Source organism: Aethalodelphis obliquidens, unplaced genomic scaffold (genome assembly GCF_003676395.1).
Source record: "Aethalodelphis obliquidens isolate GAN/ISIS:26980383/991018 unplaced genomic scaffold, ASM367639v1 scaffold5, whole genome shotgun sequence".
NCBI classification, from domain to species: Eukaryota; Metazoa; Chordata; class Mammalia; order Artiodactyla; family Delphinidae; genus Aethalodelphis; species Aethalodelphis obliquidens.
Window position 1 is genome coordinate 45,854,737 of NW_020837949.1, and position 20,388 is coordinate 45,875,124.

The following is a 20,388-nucleotide window of genomic DNA, read 5'->3' on the forward strand; positions in this document are numbered from 1 at the left end:
GGCCAGACTGGGGCCGGAGGATCTGCTTCTAAAGTGGCTCAGTATGTGGCAGATATGTTGGTGCTGGTCCTGGTTCCTCTCCACACGGGCCTAATTATAGGATGTCTAGAGTGTGCTCAGAGCCATCAATTCTAGAGACCAAGGCAGAAGTTGCAATGCCTATCATGACTCAGCCTCAGAAGTCACACATCACCACTTCCACTGTATGCTATTGGTCATATAGGTCAGCCCTGATTCAGTGTGGGAGGGGACTGTACGAGGGCATGAATACCAGGAAGCAAGGATCATTGTAGGCTGTCTTGGATGCTGGCAACCACAAGGACTTGCACGGTACCTAACTAAATAGTAGCTGGTAACAGGATGATTTTTGTTATCTGCTTCTTATCACTTCCACAAAAAAAGGACCATTCCTTTTCCTTTGCTCTAAAGTGGCCAAACATTGCTTTGCTACTCTCAGATCTCGTGAACTGTCAGTCCCATGGTGATGTCAGAAAGCACAGGACCCCACAGTCTTCAGAGGGTGACTCAAATACCTTAAAGATGTACTCTGAAACTTGGACCTCTTCTATTTCTTTCCTCATTGGTATAATTAGAATCCCTCACAGCAACTTCTTGGTTTCTCTGATGACTTGAATGCTGCAGTCAGCCAGGATCTGCAGGACAGAAGCAATCACTGCAGCAGGAAAGATGCTGACTTGCACTTTATGGTCCAGCTCTGCTAGGCAGAGAATAGTGACCCGATCACCCCGTGACTATAACAGAGAACTTGCCGCAAATAGAAATGTGCCATTAGAGGGCAACTGGCGAAGTGTGTCATCCCTTGGGCAGTGTTTATCAGCAGCAGCCCCAAACACTTGGTTAGTTGTAAGCCACTGTCAGGGTGACTTTCTCTATATCATCACAGCAGTTGTCACACATTTGATGAGACTCAGGTTGGCTAGTGATGGGATGGCTGAGGACACCTCAGTGGCAGAAGCTGCCAGTTGTTTCCCCATATCAGTTCTTCCCTTCTTCCACAGGAAGAGGCATATAAGTGGAGGTCATATGTGCAGCTGCTGGAAAGGGAGCATGTATTTCTTCTCCTCTTACTCCTTCCTGTTTTCTGGAATGTTGATGAAATAATTGGAGCCCCAGGAGCCATTTTGGACCACGAGGTGACCTTGGGAATGGCAGCCACTTGCAGCAGAGCAAAAAGATAGAAGAAACGTGATAGCTCCCTTCCAACTCCAAGCTGCCTGCCTCTAGATTTCTTGAACATTAGAAAGAAATAAACTTCAAGGTTTTTTAAAAGCCATTTTTACTCTGTTTCTTTCTGTTACTTTATGACAAACCTAACCCCAACTAGCACAGCTTCCTATTGTAATGGTTATTATTACAGTTCTCGCACATGATCTGCCACTGGGGCATGCATTTACCTGCTGCAGGAAAGTCTGCAGAAATGATCCCAGGAGGAAGAAGATAAATCATCATTTATAGTTTCATGCAACATTTATTGAGCTCCCCCTACCATGAGCAAGGCACTGTAAGGAGCTCAAAGATGAATAGGTCTCATCCCATGGAGCCCAACTACCAAATTACATGCAGGAGGTCCAGCAGTTTTGTACAGAGTTTGTTGTGAGTTTCTCCCTGATCTTGGGTCCGCTGTTACCACCATTTTGTTTGTTCATACATTTGTTCTACTGTTCTTTCTTTCTTTTTTTTTTTTTTTTTTTTGGGTTCGCGGGCCTCTCTCTTCTTTGGCCTCCCCCTTTTGGGCGCACAGGCTCCGGATGCGCAGGCCCAGCGGCCATGGCTCACGGGCCCAGCCGCTCCGCGGCATGTGGGATCCTCCCGGACCAGGGCATGAACCCGTGTCCCCTGCATCGGTAGACGGACTCTCAACCACTGCGCCACCAGGGAAGCCCTCTACTGTTCTTTCATTCATTCATTCATTCAACAAATATCCATGAAGAACTTCCATCGGTCAGGCATTGTGCCAGGTGCTGAAATCACAGTGACGCACTGAAACAGATGTACATGTGCTTGTGAAGTTACCAACGTAGCATGCTGCAGGGTATAGGGGTATACTTTGGGTTTCTATGCCTTAAAGAAAATTGTGTTAACATTACTTCTTATTTCAAAAGTGACATATATTCAATAAACAAAGAGAAGAAAATAATCACAATTCAGGAACAAATACGAACATTCTCCTATTTTTCAAAAGTCTTAGTATAGGTATACTTTTCTTGTTTTACGTGGGAATAATTAATTTTGGGACCTGTTTTTTTTTAATATCATATTAGGAACATTTCACCTTGACAATAAATATACTCCCACGACAACATTTTTAGAAGGGATCACGTATTCCATTGAATGGAGCTGATGTGGGACGTGTAGACAGGTCTTAATTTTCACCATACTAAAGAGCTGCTATAGTGAATATTTCTGTAGCTAAACATTTTGTGTACTTATGATTATTTCTTTGGAATGCATTCTTTTTTTAATGGAAGGATAGTTAATTTACAATGTTGTGTTAGTTTCAGGTTACAGCAAGGTGATTCAGTTATTTATATATTCTTCTTCAGATTCTTTTCCGTTATAGGTTATTACTGGAATACATTCTTAAAAGTAGAATTGCTGGGGCTTCCCTGGGGGTGCAGTGGTTAAGAATCCGCCTGCCAATGCAGGAGACATGGGCTCGAGCCCTGGTCTGGGAGGATCCTACATGCCACGGAGCAACTAAGCCCGTGCGCCACAACTACAGCCTGTGCTCTAGAGCCCGTGAGCCACAACTACTGAGCCCGTGTGACACAACTACTGAAGCCCACGCACCTAGAGCCTGTGCTCCGCAACAAGAGAAGCCACCACAGTGAGAAGCCCGTGCACCACAACGAAGAGTACACCCCGCTCCCCGCAACTAGAGAAAGCCCACACACAGCAACGAAGACCCAATGCAGCCAAAATTAAAAATAAAATAAATAAATTTTTTTTAAAAAGTAGAATTGCTAGGTCAAAATGTGTGTACAATTCTAAGAGTTTTGGTACAAACCAAAAACGAAATCTAACTTTAAGTGGTTAGACAAAGTTAGTCTGCCTCCAACAGGCCAAGAGTTCCACTCAATGTTTTCTTTTTAACGTAAAGACTTTGAGAGGACTCCCAGAACGTGATGAATCACTTATACCTTCGTATGACTCATTTTTTAGACTGCTTCCCTCCCCAGAGGAAAGCTCCAGGAGAAGACAGGACTCTGGCAAAGGGCACAGCAAGGTGGGCCAGGCCAGGTAACAGCAGCCTTAGCAAATGTCCTGCTCCAGGAGTAGACCTGCTTCCCTCCTGCAGAATGTCCTTCAAGCTGATGAAGTTGCACATTATGCTCACTGGAAAGGCAGGAGGCCCTGATTCAAGCTCCAGGTCCTGCCCACAGCAATTAGCTCTAGAGAAGATGACGGCTCGTCCCCTTTCTCCAACTTCATCTTCTCTCCCTTCTCCTCCCTGCCCTCTTTCTTTGTCACTGATTATCATTTTCCAAAATGAAAAGAGCCTTACTGGTTTTTCTATTTATAAAGGGATGCAAACCCTTTGAAATAATTTTAAAGAAATACAGAAAAGGAGAAAGAAAAAATAAAAATCACCCCCAAATTTTGCTACCCACTGATATGACCGCTGTTCATGCATAGGTGAACATTCTTCTAGATGTCTGTCTGCATATACAACAGTTCCCATTTATTATCCAGCCTTACAAGAAATTCATGAGATGGGCAACATTATGTCTCTCGTAATTATGGAACTGAAGTGCTAGAGATGTCAAGTTGCTTGCTCAATTTTATAGAACTAGTCAGTGTGGCACTGGATTTGAACGTGGTTCTCTTACTCCAAAGCCTGCAAATCTTAACCATTGCGTGATCTCTCCAACTCTTCTGCTTTCTTCTTTCTGTTTATATATTTGCACAAATGGCGTCCTTTTATGGCCTTTGTTTCTCTGTTTCATTCAAAAAGGTGCTGGGGGCATCTTCACAAAGATGTTTCTACAGTGGGCTCTAAAGTTTAAGTCTTGACAACTGCTTATTAAGTCTGTGACCTTAGGCCTACTTAACTTCAGGCCATTTTCCTCATCTATCAAATGAGCAATATAATACCTAGCTCAAGGAGTGGTTATGAGTATCGAATCACACAATATATGTAAAGCAATTGCCACATGGCCAACCCGCATTAAAAATCAGCTCTCGTTATCTTTCCAGGCAGGAAATATAGATCACCACCATTTGAATGGCAGCTCGTTATGTCTTGTGATCTATTTAACAGACATTAAATAAGGTCTTGTCTTGACATTTTGTTGTCTCCAATTCTCCAATTTCTCACTAATGTGCATTCCAACACTTCCATCTTGCACACCTGTCCAGTTGCTTCCTTAGGATAAATTCCCAGAATAACTGGGTCAAAGTGGATGCATATGACAGATATGCCCTGCAGAAGGATTGTACCAACTTATTTCAAGAGGGAGGTTCTTAACAGTGCAGGAGATGGGAGCAGGAAATTCTCCCCTCCAGTTTCTATTTCTTCCCTCCCTGTTAGCTGTGAGAGTCATGTCACTTTCTAGAGACCCCTACTACCCAATTGACTATGTTTAAACCCTTCCTTCCTTCCTTTCTACCTTTCTTCCTTCCTTCCGCAGATTAAAAAAAGAGAGAGAGAGGACTGTTGGATGTTATAGCCAGGAGCACCACACCTTCGGTTACGGAGGTAAAATGAAAAGTGGCATAATTCTGTTGAAAACAAAACAAAACAAAAATTGCTAAAATTCAGTTCTGCTGAGCCCTCATACATTAAAGCCTGTGCGTGTGCTTAATTTATATGGCATGTTCACGCAGAGGCACACACAGATTTGATTATATAGGGGAAGCTGTATGTCTAAGGGATTTACACACATACACACACATTAATGCATGTGTGTGTGCATATGTGGAATATACACATGATGTGTGACCAAAAATTTAAAGCAGAAAATATAACTCCTTCTTCTCAAATCCAGACTGACATTTCCTACAGAAGTATTAAACATCCTTTTGTTTTTTCATGTTTACAAATACTTTGGAATAAATATTTATTTTCCTGATTTTCACAGACACTGCAGATCTATATCTGTCATTTTTGTAACAAGCCTGTATCTTAAAACAAGAATAGGTGAGGGCCAACTACTGGGTCTGCGCTCTAGATACCGCGAGCCACAACTACTGAGCCCACGCTCCGCAACTACTGAAGCCTGTGTGCCTAGAGCCCGTGCTCCGCAACAAGAGAAGCCACCGCAATGAGAAGCCCGCACACCGCAACGAGGAGTAGCCCCTGCTCACCGCAACTAGAGAAAGCCCGAACACAGCAATGAAGATGCAAGGCAGCCAAAAACAACAACAACAAAAACCCAAAAAACAAGAATAGGCGAGGGCTGCAGTCAGGGTGGTGGGGAGCCAGCAGGGCATTTTACAATCGATCACAAGATGAATACTGGCAGCTGATTTCGCTGTTAGGTCTGCTCCCCCCCTCCACTACCCCCAAAAGACCCTCTGAATACAGAAACTCAGCTACTCCCTTCTTTGACTTCATATCCATAGGAGAGATATAAAGAGGTTTCAGTTATTTTTTAAAATTCAATTTTACTCTAAATTCCTTAAGCAAAGGAGCCATGCAGGACTTGAGTTGGGCTGATGAAGCTGTAATCAGATCATCTGGTCTATTTATCTCCAGGAGGCAGGGCACTTCCCAACAATATGCTCCCTGGAGTTTTCTGGTTTGGAGTCAAGCCCCTGGGTCACTGCCTGGCAATTAAGTAGACCATGCAATTAGGCAGAGGAGAGCTCACGCCCCCTCTCTCCTGTTTTTTTCTCAGCGAATTTGCATCTGCGGTTTGTGTCCGTTCTAATAAGGCTAGTTAGAAGTCAAGCCATCCGTCCCTCCAGCCAAACGTTAACAAGGAGATAAGGTGGGAAGTCCCTATGATTCCATTTTGAAGTGCAACGAAAATTTTCCGAAATGCAATTTAAGCTGTAGCGGAATCACCACCATCCTCAATACTTCATCAGACTCAAGAGTTTCGAACAGCAGTGGAAAAGCACAGTGTATCGGGAAACCACGTCCCAGCCCTGATGCTAACTGACCAGCTGTGTGAGTGCAGGCAGCTCACTTGACTCCGGCCTCCTCTTCCAATGATGGTAACAATACATGCGCTTCCCATCTAAGTCGTGGAGCTGCCACTGTAAGAACCAACTGAAGTAACATTGAGAGTATTTTGGAAATAAACAAGGCAAGGTATTCATTACTGGTGGCCTGGTTTATTGGAGTTGGTTGAGAAGATATAGAGGAAAGACTGATTTCATTCAGCTAGCTGCTCCCATCGTCCTCCTGAGTAGACTCGAGGCTAATTTTTCTCTCTCCCTGCACGTCAATCAGCACTTAAGTTCTTCTGCTTACCTCTTGCTCCAGCTTCTAAATACCCCAAGGGAAGGAGACTCTGTCCCACCCAGGTAATTCATCGGCTAGTTCAGAAATCCTCATTATCTAGGAGTTCTTTCAACATCTATCCACAGCCCCTTGCACAGCCAAGGAAATTAATTGCCTCTTACTCTGATCTCAGAGGAGATAAATATCATCTTCTCTTTCGCCTGACCTTGAAGGCAGTTTAGAGTCTTCCTCTGCGCTGTGTTTTTTTCTCTCTCTCTTTCTAGTGGAGTAAAGGCAAGAATTTATTTTATACGCAGTTAAGAGGAATGTCAAAAATTTAGTTTACCTGCAATTCGAAAGACAGTCCTGCTAGAACAGAAGACTCAGAAAGAGGCTGAGGACAGGCTTCTAGGTAAGGGGAATATTTAAATGTTGTGAACAAAGCAACGTACCACAATGGCACCTTCAGGAATCCCACCTGAAGCCCAGGAAAGACCATGGGGAAAGGTGAATAGAAGAAAAATGTTTCACAGCTACAGGTATAGAGGCCTCGAACTGGAGCTCTGAATGGTCTCCTCTTGTCACTGGCCCAGCAAGAGCAAGAGTCCAGCAATGCTCTGTTTTCCAGAATCTTCCTTTTTAAGACTTCAGAATGCTCTGAAGGCACTCAGCAAACAAGGCTTAAGGGCATGTATTACCACCAGCTATATTTCACAGAAAGAGAAATTCAAATAAACCCTTGCTCTTCCTTTTCGCATCTTTTTGCTCCAACATAATGAACTCTTTATCGAATCTCAGTTTTCCAGTGATGCTAAAGTATTGAAAAAAGTTCCAGCGCTGTGATTTCTACAATGAAGCTTCCAGTTTTTGCTTTCCAGGACAAAGAGGCTACTTTTCAGAAGGCAGACCATTTTGAGCTTGAGTAAAAGTTGGTCAGCTGGGAGGCAAGGATGGGAAATTGCTACCCTCACAGTCTAAGTTGGCTTACGCCAAGGCACAGAAAGGACTTCCAAAGATTGGAGTCCCACTGGCCTTTTATCACTGCAGTAGCAACGCTTTCCCTTCAGTGATTGTGTGTGAGGTGGGGTCTCCAAGCCCACAGTCACCAGCAAAGTCTTGGAATGCAGCCCACTTTCAGCTATGTCAGCCCTTCCACATGTGGGCCTGGGCATCAGGTCCGGGCACTAGGCCTGCCCCTAACATTGGTGGGGCCCAGAGCAAGAGTACCACTGGATGCCCCCAGCACATGGCCTGCTCCATCTCTCCTCCCACCCTGCTTCCATCTTTCCCTGAGAGGGACTTTTGTACACAAGCTCCATCCATGCTCCCCAAAGACTGCCCTTAGCCACAGCTCAGATCAATCGGAGAGCCCTCTGGGGGTGTAGCTCATTCTTGGGAGGATGGATCCAGGGAAGAGATCCACACTGGCCTTGGAAATCAGCTTCTGACCATGTGAGCACGGAATTCTAAGTAACCAGAGCGTGTTCTAGAATCTCAGGCCCCAGCCAGACCTACTGAATCTGAATCTGCATTTCAGCATGATGCCCAGGTGATCTGTGTATACATCAGAGTTCAAGCTCTACTGGCTGGAAGCAAACTCGGAGCTTGTAGAAGGCAGAAGGGAGCTCTCTCCTTCCACCCCTCCTTCTTTGTGCCTCGTTTTCCCCATGGCTTGCCAGAGGGTGCCAGGCCTGGCTGCATTGAAGGCCTCTCTAGAGAGCTTTCAAATGTGACACGTGAACCCTACTCCAGGGCTCTTATTTAATCTGGGCAAAAGGTATTGCTTAAGAAGCTCCACAGGTGATATTGCCACGCAGCCTGGGCGGAGAGTCACAGGCAAGTCCAACACCCAACATGTGGCCACCTTCAGAACTGCCATGTGGCAGGGTAAACACACCCAAACTTACATCCTTGAGGGCTCCGGAGCAAGTCTGCTTGTATAAGCCGTCAAATCTCTATAAAACTGTACAAAGAGTCCTGTCTCACAAAATCCCAGAAATAATTGATGCTGTATGTGAAAATAGTACCTCTCTGAGAAACTAAGTCTTTCTTAACTTGGACACTGCTGTCCAATCCTGCTGTCCATGGCAGTTTGCTACCTCAGCTGATTCCTCTGAGGTGAATGAAATTGGGGAGAAATATCAAATTCATACATCTATTAAATAATTCCTTGTTCTAATGAAAGTGCCCATGTTGAACATTTTGATATAGCTGGTCCTTTCCAGTCACTTATTAACAAATAGATATTTATTGAGTCCCTACTGTGTGCCAGACCTAATGGGGCTGCAAAGATGTTTCAACATAACAGACTCTACCTTTGAGGACCCCACCACCTCATGGGGACAGGCAAGGGCCTAGAATTCAGGAGAGTCAAGTCCTATCTGCCCTTCAGTTTCTGAATCTGTAAAGAGTGGAATAAAATCTAAAATCTTTATGATTAGTGCTTAGGGTGTCTGAGGGATTTGAAGCACCATCACTTTTTTATATTATAGTTAGCATTTTCTTAACCTTAAAAAATAATCTGGATATATAAATCTAGTTCCCTCAAGTCACCCAGCTGCTTACAAAAAAAAGCTTTCTGGATGAGGCATAAATGTAATTGTAAATGATTGAGGGTCCAACTTGATAACTGTTTTCCCACAGTTTTGCAATATTGTATATTTGCATAATAATAGAATGGACAGAGATAGGAAACTTTTTATTATGCAAATCATGAACAATGAAAAGGGAGAATTTGGGGCACTCTATTTTCTTCTAGAATTTCTGTGTGTGGGGGAATGGGGGTGGTGAATGGGTGTGCACCTGTGCCCGTGCTTGTATTTTCTTGCCTGTTTGTGACCAGGGAAAGGCAGGAGGGCAGAGAGAAAGGGCAAAGGATCCTGGCTACAGCATAGCCCATCAACACGTGTTCCTCAGACTGTACCCTGGCATTTGGATGATTAAATGGCAAGCATAGCCGGCAAAATGTATTTCTGCGAAAAGTTTAGTGCAAACTTAAAGCAGAGAATCAAAAAGACAGTGAGGGGCTTCCCTGGTGGCGCAGTGGTTGAGAGTCCGCCTGCGGATGCAGGGGACACGGGTTCGTGCCCCGGTCCGGGAAGATCCCACATGCCGCGGAGCGGCTGGGCCCGTGAGCCATGGCCGTTGAGCCTGCGCGTCCGGAGCCTGTGATCCGCAACGGGAGAGGCCACAGCAGTGAGAGGCCCGCGTACCGCAAAAAAAAAAAAAAAAAAAAAGAAGAAGACAGTGAGAGAGGCAGAAGGTCAGCAGAGAAATATAAGAGAAAAGATGGCTTTATAAGGCTGCTTGGGAGGAGAGCGCAAGGGCTGGTAAGACCAAGAGAGCAGCTGTCGGAGGCCAGCCTGCCCCACACGCGGCTAAGGAGCTACGTTTTCTCCAGGAGCAGCCTGGGCTGCCCTGGATACAACTGACAGGACTTCCGCCGAGAGAAAAAAGAAGTCCCTTTTTCAGAACAAATCAATTTGACAGAGTCTGAGCCATTCTGTTGTACCACGCTTGAGTCTTCGCGTGGCCACCTTCAGAGCAGTTGAACAGACGTCAGGCTGCCTGCCACAGCCAAAGAGGCTCCGCGACAGAGCACATGGCAGGAGCTGGGTGCAGGCGGGCACCCCTGCATCCCTGGCATGCTCGCTCTCCACCCCACCCTTCTGTCAACCAGGTGCAGAGCTTGGCAGGTGCCTGTCTGGCTCTGGTTTGCAATCCTTCATCACAGACCTGCTGCCCACGCTTCATTTGGGGGATGAAGACAGTAAACCCCAGCCTGCCATCGCCTGTCTTTCCGCGTCCATCATCCTGAGGGGCAGAGCTGACCTTAAGCAGACAGTAAGCACCATCATGGCAGGTAAAATGCGTACTTGGAGCCAGTGGGACGTGAGTAAAGGTCCAACTCCCTTCTCTTCCCATTCCTGGGCACTGGCCTGCTGAGGCCCATCTCCCTGGAAAATTGCGTTTGTGACTGTGTGACACCTAGGAAAGAATAATAGCATGTTTCCCCAAGTAGCTCCTTTGTGACAAGATAATATGTCAGGAAGGAGGGAGAGAGATGGAGGGGCAGGTAGTAGCAGCTGACACTGGTGGTAGCTAAGTTCCCATCTTTGGATGCGGCTGAGGTAAATGAAGCCTTGTACGGTCCTGCTAAGTGGTGGGTGAGCAGCTGGGGCAGGCAGGCAGGGAGCTGGGAGTCTGGCGGTGATTCAGGCACAAAGAGCTTGCTGAGCCCATGTATTTTAGAAGAAGGTGGCGGCAAAGGGAAGTGGGAAGTGAATGACTGTTAAGGAAGTATTTGTGAAATAGAACCTATCTAGGTTTGGAAGCCAGTGTGACAGCTCCGGGTGGGAGAGGTAGCAAAAGCCTATTATTAGGACCGATGGGCACAGAAGCGTCGCGTCACCCCATGGCAGCACAGCCTGCCCACACCTGAAGCCCAGTACAAGTGGCCCCGCATCAGGAGTGACCCACACAGGAAGAAAGTGCTTTAGACAGACACAGATTGACACTGCCAGGGCAGGAGCTGAAGAGGCCCAGATAACTGAATGCATGCAAAATAAAAAGATCGCGAGATGAATTCTAAAGAAAATACAGCAACACCATAGCAGAACGTTTAGACAATTAAAGAGGAAAATCCATGGTATTCTAAACCCATGGTATTCTCCCTCCCTAATGAAGGTATCTTCATCTTGCATGTGCTTTTCTAGTTTGGCTCACACATTTTCACAAAATTTTCAGTCCACCCAGAATTTCGTATGGCTTTTTTCATTTGCCCTCACGTCATAAACATTTCCCAGTGTTACTTCATACTCTTCTTATCATGGATAATGGCTATAAAAGATTCCACTTAATGGATATACCATCATTTATTGAAATATTTCTCTCTTCTGTAAGTAGATTGCTTTCTTTTTAAAAATGACTTTATTAAGGTACAATTGGTATACAGTAAATTGTACAAATTTAAAGTGTACAATTCGGGGACTTCTCTGGTGGCCCAGTGGTTAAGAGTCCACCTGCCAATGGAGGAGACATAGGTTCGAGCCCTGGCCCAGGAAGATCCCACATGCCTCGGAGCAACTAAGCCCGTGCACCACAACTACTGAGCCTGTGCTCTAGAGCCTGTGAGCCACAACTACTGAAGCCCGTGTGCCACAACTACTGAGCCTGCACACCTAGAGCCCGTGCTCCACAAAAGAAGCCACCACAGTGAGAAGTCTGTGCACTGCAACGAAGAGTAGCCGCCACTCGCCACAACAAGAGAAAGCCCGCACGCAGCAACGAAGACCCAACGCGGCCAAAAATAAACAAATTTATAAAAAACTAAAAATAAAGTGTATAATTCGGTAAGTTCTCTCTCTATATATATGGAAATAAAATTAATATTTTAAAGCAGGACAAGAAAATTTAAACATAAAATTCCCTCTCCGTGCTTGTATGGGCCTCCTCCCTCCCCCACTGATATGCAGTGTGCATCTGCATTACACATTAACCAAGCTTCCTCAAAGACGGGAGTGCCTGCTCCACCACAAAAACAAAGATCTTTGTTTTTCTTCTGACGCTAGCAATGCAACTTCTTAAAAGCATAGCGTTCCTTCCCAGCTTTGTAGGGGGTCATGGTGACTTGCTTTGTACGTGCTTACCTGGACTATGTATCCTTGCTGAACTTTATGTAAAATATCAATGTGACATTTTTTTTTTCAATATGACATTTTGATGTAAGATCGTTTGTCTCAAAAATGTGTCTGACTGTGCCTTCTACTTCTAACAGGTGTAACAGCTCTCAGAGCTTTCTGAGAGTCTGTTTCCCTGGATTATAATCCTCAGTTTGGCTAGAATATAATCCCCCCTTTTTGTTGTTCTTCTTAGTTTGATTGTTAACTGAATTTTCACTGATATATATCACCTATGAAATCATCACTACAACCAATATAAAAAGATACCCACCACGTCAAAAAGCTTCCTCCCACCCCTTTGTAATCTCTCTCTCCCCTGCAGCGTCATTTCCATGTGGTAGACTGTTACTTTGGTGGTCCCCCAAACCTCCTTGTATTCATATACTTATGTAGCCCCCTCCCGTTATATCTGGCTGCCCGGTGATCTATTTTAAAAGATTGTGGTGAGGGTGATGCCATCCTAGTTTCAGGTCTAAGGCTTAGGAAGTACTAGCAGCTCATGCTTTTGTACTCTTGATATGTGTTTTCTTGGAACTTGACTGCCATGCCACAAGGAAGCTCAAGCAACCATATGGAGAGGACCTCTGGTCAATAAATAACCAGCCATTTGGGGCTTCCAAACATGCCAGTGCTCCAGCCCACATCACCTGAAACATGTTAGCTCAGTCATCCCACAGAATCCTGAGAAGTAGTAAATTATTGTAGTTTAAGCCACTAAATTTTGAAGTGATTTGCTACACAATCATCAGTAAGTAAAATAGGTAGAGAATATAAGCAATTACTGTTAAGATAGGTTCCTATTCTTTGAGAATCCCATAAAATAGTACAAGAGAGGTGAGGCAGGATTTTTTTTCAACTCCATGTCACGCTCCAGTTATTACCTAGCTATTGCCTCCTTTACAGTTGAACTTTTTGGCAAAGTGCTTATATTTACTGTTCATCCTTCCTCACTTGGAGTTTACTCTTAGAATTGAGCCTCTGATGATATCACCCCTTGAAAATGCTCTCACTGGAGTCGCCAGTGAATTCCTTTTTGCTTAACCAAGAGGAAGCTTTTCAGCCCTCATCTTATTTGACCTATTAGCTGCATTTCTCTCTGTTAGTCACTCCCTTTTTAACTTGTCTTTTCCCTGAATGCACTGGGTAAGACAGATATTGATTCAGCCACATTTAAGAGATCTAAAGAAATAGTTGCTTAGAAAGCATAGGATCTTATTTCACTTTCATGCCAACACTGGAGTTGGTATTTTGGCTCTGCTCTGTGACATTGTCAGAGGCCCAGGTTCTTTCTATCTTGTTGCTCCAACATTCCTAGATATTCCACCTGTGTGCATCGCCCCAGATGGCTCTTCACCACAGCTTCATTCCACCACTGGGAAAAAAGGAAAATACATAGGGGAGGACACACCTCTTCCCTTTAAGAGAATAACCTGTAGTTGTCCACATCTCTTCTGCTCAGATACTGTTAGCCTGAACAGAGTCACATGTTCATATCTAGCTGCACTAGAGGCTGGGAAATACAGTCTTTAGCTGGGTAGCCATGTACCTGTTTAAAATTCTACCACCATGGAAAAGAGAATGAATGTTGGGGCAACTAGTCGTCTCTGCCACACCGACTTCTGTGACTACTATTTCTCATTCTGCTTTGTAAGCTTCTCTTCTTCAACCCCATCCTCAAATGCTGAGACCCCATAGGCCTTATCCCACCCTCTGCTTTTCTCACTCTACATATACTCCTCGATATTTAATAACCTAAAGGATGTCCCTAGTTTTACCCTCGTATGGCTGTCTTGAATCCCCCGCTCCTTTACCCACTGTTTCTAAGGAAAAGCAGATTTGTTTTGATATTAGCCATAGCTCATCTATAGATATAAGGTGTATGTGTGGAAGGAGAGAGAGGTTCGAAAGGCTTTCCAAACTTAGGAGGATGAATATTTTAAAAATATTTTTCCTGTTTTGTGTTATTAGACTTTTTTTTTTTAACATAGAAAAGTATAAGAAGATTTCATGGAGAAAAGCCATAAGAAATCTGAATTCCCTGAAGACGGTTATATTATACAGCACTTTATAAATTCCTTTCTCTCATGTAATCTCCATAACAAATCCATAAGGACAGTACTATCCACATTTTAAAGATGAAGCTGGTGCTCAGATGAGTGAGGTCACCTGCCTGAGTCGCAGAGCCAGCAAAGTGAGCACATGTGTCAGGCGGGTCTGCACTGTTCTCCCACCTGGATGCTTTCTGGACGTGGCCGATAGTGTTACCAGAAAGAATACTTGGGGCTAAACATTCATAAAGGGGTCTGGTTGCCTGGGGGTGGGGCATGCTCACATATGGACAGGGTACAGGTTCAACTGTAGGTCTATGTAGGAGCAGGGAGAGTGGAGAAGGTTGATAAAGATTATCATTAAAACCCAAGTCCTAATTCTGGGAGGGGCCCACAATCAGAAACTTGGAGGGCAGGCAGATGTCAGGTCCTGCAAGGGGACCCCACCTGGGCAGCGTCGGTGTTACAGTCAAATGCTGATCTTCCTACTTGAGGCTGTCATCAGACTTTGCCCTAGCTGGGTGTTGGTGGCTGCACCCGGTTTAAGATCTCCTGGTGGTGTCATTAATGGCTGGGCTTTGAAGGAAATTTCCTCTGCCAGTCGGAGCTTGTGCAGGTGAAAAGAAGGTACAGCTATTCCAGAGCATCCAGAGGCCTCCTGTGGTTCTGGGCATCACCGGGCCACCCTTCCACCTGTCTCTTGGACAGAGGAGGCAAGAGCAAACTGCAGGGAGGGTCTGTGGCATGTCTGGGGACTGGGAGGGAAGCAAATTCCTTCCTCACCATTTGTCCTAATGTCGCACGCACCTTCAGTGATCTCACCTACATTCCTGAGGTTGGGAATGGGGTGGGGAAGGGTCAAAGCAGTGTTCAGGGCATCCCATTCACCGTCTCCAAGAAACAGCATTTATAGAACAATCATGCCGGGGTTCCCTCCTCCGAGAGTAGCTGACAGGCTTTGGGAAATCATTATCACTATCAATAAACATCACGCCTGCTTATTGTGCATCATCAAAGGAGAAGGAGATGGAAAAAGAAGGCTAAAATTACCCATAATTTTACCACCAAGAGATAATAAATGTTACTATTTTAGTGTATGCCATCCAGACATCGAAGTATTTGGCAACATGATTTTTTTAAAGATGGGGTCATACCATATATACAACCAGATTTTTTGGCAACCAGAGTTTTTTTCACTCATTAATGTACTGTAAATGTCTGTGGCATTAAATACACTTCAGCAACATTATTTGCAAAGACCATCGTGGAATAGCATATGTGTGTACCGTAATATACTCAGCTAATCCTCCTTACTGACCATTTGGGTCATTTCAATTTGTTCTTTATAAATAATATTAGGATGAACAGCCTTGTGATTTCCTCAGAATAAATTCCTTGATTTGGGCCCAAAAACATTTTGAAAGCTTTTAACGTATATTCTTCTCCAGGTATGGCATTTCATTAGTCTAATGTTCAATTTTTCCATAAACCTGATTCAAGTGAAAGCCCACAGTTGCTACCCATTTAACTGATTAGATTTTTAAATTTTATTGAGGTGTAATTACGTACAATGAATGCCATCCTTTTTTGTAAAATTTTTATTTTGTATTGGAGCATAGTTGATTAACAATATTGTGTTAGTTTCAGGTATAAAGCGAAGTGATTATTATATTGGGCTGGCCAAAAAGTTCGTTCGGTTTTAAGCAAAAATAAGAGACTCATTTTTCATTTTCACCAAGAACTTTATTGAACAACGTATTCATTAACCGAATGAACTTTCGGGCCAACCCAACAATTTATTTATTTATTTATAATTTTGTATCTATTATTTTTCATGTATCTATTATTTTTCAAATTCTTTTCCTATTTAGGTTATTACAGAATATTGAGCAAAGTTCCCTGTGCGACACAGTAGGTCCTTGTTGGTTATCTACTTTAAATATGGTAGCGTGTACACGTCAATCCCCAAATCCCAATCTATCCCTCCCCCCGACCCTTCCTCCCTGGTAACCATAAACTCATTTTCTAAGTCTATGAGTCTGTTTCTGTTTTGTAAATAAAGTTATTTCCATCCTTTTAAAGTGTACAATTGGATGACGTTTAACAGCAATCCACACCTGTGAAATCACCACAGCAATCGGCCACAGAACGTTTCCATCACCCACAAGTTTCCCAATGCCCATTCCAGTACTTTCCTCCCTCCACCCCTCAGCCAGCACTGCTGATCTGTTTTTTGTCACCATGCAGGCTAATTTACATTTTCTAGAATTCTATATAGATGGTATCATATAGTCTGTACTCTTTTGCTCTGACTTCTCTGCATTAGCATAATGATTTTAGGGTATCAGGAGTCTGTTCCTCTTTATTGCTATATCCATTTTATAGATATGCCCTATTTTGTTTAGCCATTCACCCATTGATGGACATCAGAGTTGTTTCCAGTTTTTATTTCATGTGAATAAAGCTTCTCTGAGCATTTGTGTCCTAGTCTTTGTGTGGACATATGTTTTCATTTCACTTGTGTAAATAGCTAGGAATGGAATAACAAGGTCATACAGCAGCAGGTGAATACTGAATTATTAAAAATACTTATTTATTAAATTGACTTTATTTTTATAGCAGTTTTAGGTTCACAGCAGGAAGTACAGAGAGTTCCCATATATCCCCTACCTCCACACACGCACAGCCCCCTCACCATTAACATCCTGTGCCAGAGTAGTAGATTTGTTATAATTGATGAACCTACATTGATGTACCATTATCAACCAAAGTCCATAGTTAATACCAGGGTTTACTCTTGGTGTTGTACATTTTATGGATTTTGACAAATATATAATCATATGTATCTACCATTATAGCATCATACAGAATAATTTCGCTGCCCTAATACTCCTCTGGGCTTTGCAGATTCATCCCTCCCTCCCCACCAGCCCCTGGCAACCACTGATTTTTTTTTTTTCAGTATGTGGGTCTCTCACTGTTGTGGCCCCTCCTGTTGCGGAGCACAGGCTCCGGACGCGCAGGCCCAGCGGCCAGGGCTCACCGGCCCAGCCGCTCCGCGGTATGCAGGATCTTCCCGGACTGGGGCACGAACCCGCGTCCCCTGCATCGGCAGGCAGACTCTCAACCACTGCGCCACCAGGGAAGCCCTCTGCCCAGTTTTTAATCAGGTTGTTTGTTTTCTTATTTGTGAGTTTTAAGGGTTCTTCGTGTACTCTGACTCATAGTCCTTTATCAAATGTCTTTTGCATTTTTCTCCCAGTTCTGTGGCTTGTCTTCTCAACCTCCTAACAGTGTCTTTTGCAGAACATAAGGTTTCAATTTTAATGAAGTCCAGCTTACCAATTATTTCTATCATGGATTGTGCTTTTGGTATATTAAAAAGTCATTGCCATGCCCCAAGACATCGAGTTTTTTCTCCTGTGTTAATTTTAGGAGTTTCGTAGGTTTGCATTTTACATTTAGGTCTATGAACCATTTTGAGTTAACTTTGGTGAAAGGTATAAGCTCTCTGTCTAGATTCATTTTTTTGCATGTGGATGTCCAGTTGTTTCAGTGCCTTTTATTGAAGACTATCTTTTCCACATTGTATTGTGTCTCTTTCTGAGCTTTCTATTCTGTTCCATTGATCTATTTGTCTATTCTTTCACCAAAACACTCTGTGTTCATTACCACAGTGTTATAGTAAGTCAAAGTCAAGTAGTGTCAATCCTCTGGCTTTACTCTTCTCCTTTAATACAGTGTTGGCTATTCTGGGTCTTTCAGCTCTTCATACAAACTTTAGAATCAGTTTGTTAACATTTCCAAAATTAACTTGCTGGTGAATGCATTTGGTGTCACTGAACTGTACCTTTAAAAATGGTTAAAATGGTAGATTTTATGTTATGTATATTTTACCACAACAAAATAAATAAATAAGAAATGAAGGAAGAAACAAAGAGAGGGTACAGGGGAGGAAAAAGTTTTCTTTTATCTTCTTAGGGTCTCTTGACATTTTAGGGTCTGAAAATTAAACTGACAAAGACATATTAACAGGGAAAAGCACACAATTTATTTATTTATTTATAATTTTTTTGGCTGCGTTGGTCTTCGATGTTGCACGCTGGCTTTCTCTAGTTGCGGTGAGCTGGGACTACTCTTTGTTGTGGTGCACAGGCTTCTTATTGCGGTGGCTTCTCTTTGTTGTGGAGCATGGGCTCTAGGCGCGTGGCCTTCAGTAGCTGTGGCATGTGGGCTCAGTAGTCGTGGCTCTCGGGCTCTAGAGTGCAGGCTCAGTAGTTGTGGCGCACAGGCTTAGTTGCTCCGCAGCACGTGCAATCTTCCTGAAGCAGGGCTCAAACCTGTGTCCCCTGCACTGGCAGGCGGATTCTTAACCATTGTGCCACCAGGGAAGTCCCCACACAATTTACTTAATAGAAGTTTTATGTGACATGAGAGGCTTCATAAGGAAATGAAGATTATGACCTGTTTCAGGGAAGAAAGTTTGTGGGGGTAGGTCAGAGTGACCTTCCTGCTTTTGCCTTTTTTCTCAAACTCTTTCAGTTTAAAATGTTTAATATGCCAAGGTGCCATATTTTGGGGTAGCCTGTCCTGATCACCATCAAGGGCAAGTGAGAGAAAGAGGAAGGAAGAAAGGAAGAAACAAAAGAAAAGGAAAGAAGGCAGGCAAACATCTGCTTTCCAACAGCAGCAAAACTTGGTGTTATAAAAATCTATTAAAAAATAAACCAGCCCATCTTCAGTCCTAGAACTGTGACTTCTCAACTGAATAAAGAAGTGTCTCATTTCATTTCATTTGCATATTAATGTAATGCAAATACAAGAATGGCAGGAAGTGAATGGGGCGGGTGGGGGGGTGGGGGGGGGTGCCACCAGCAGTAAACACTTGGTTAAAAAGTTGAACACAGCATGTCGGTGTGAAGGGCATGCAGATAACAGATGAGGAGACATAAGTTCTGATAAAATAGAGTCGGTTTATTCCAAAGACCTAAGGACAGACATGTTACTCAGACAGCCGGCAGTGGGCTAAGTGGGCGTGACAACAAGACATGTCTTTGTTTAAAGTTCATTTGAGTTGTTGTGACTGTAGTGATAGGAAAGGCAGGGAAAGCACAGATGCAGTTGTGTCCAGGCTACACAGAAAAGAGAGCTAGAGGAAACACAACTTTTCACACCATGCCTTGGAAGCACCTGCAGCAAATGGAAACCTGTCCTTAAAAACCCACGTTGCATGAATGGTTTGTTTGTGCAGACAGTTTTGTTGAAGACTGGAGTGTTATTTAGGTTTCCTTTTTCCTTAAAAGAGAAAACAGCTTTGTTTGGAATTGCTAAGTAGGAGCATGGATTTCACTATTAGATACTCAGGGCACTGTCTGTAGATGCTGTCACCGTCTGCCTGGCATAAATTAATTAATAGGAATTAATTAATACGTGAATTAATATGCTATGTGTTTCCCGGTCTTTCTCTCTCCTAGCAGCATCTCCCACTCCTGGGCTGGACCCAGCTTCTCGTCCGTCTCTCTCAGCCATGCAGCTGTTCTTGTGGTTCAGTCTATCAGGCGCTCACTAAATACTCAGAGAAAGAGTGGACTGTGGATTAAGGAGGCACAAGGGAGTTGAAAGTACCTCTTGAAGAGGAAGGGATCAGAACTGGGTAGGGGTCTCCGACGTGAGTGGCAGCCTGGAGCGCTGGTAGAGAAGCACTCAGAGGCCTGGCCCCGGCCCCGTGGGAGAGCCGGCTGTGACCCATTCGCCATGTCCACCTGGGGCAAGGGATAGGGGACTGGCGACACTGGAACTGCATATTTACATTTTTGGACTGGGACTATTTCCTCTTTCTAGTCTCGTACCTTTCAGTGACGGTCCCAGCCAGTTCATTCTTTTCTGGGGTCTAATTCTATGCAAAACGCCTATACTAGTTTCCTAAGGCTGTCCTCACAAATTACTACAAACTGGGTGGCTTAAAACAACAGAAATTTATTCTCTCAGAGTTCTGGAGGCTGGAAGTCCAAAAGCAACGTGTGGGCAGGGTTGGTTCCTTCTGACGGTTCTGAGGGAGAGTTGGTTCCACGCCTCTCTCCCAGCTGCTGCTGTTGCTGGTGACTGCTGGCATTCCTTGGCTTGCAGTGGCATCCCTCCCACCTCAGCCTTCATCATCGCATGGCCTTCCTCCCTTGTAACATCGCAGCATCTTTTTATAAGGACACCAGTTGTACTGGATTAAGGGCCCACCCTGCTCCAGTGTGAC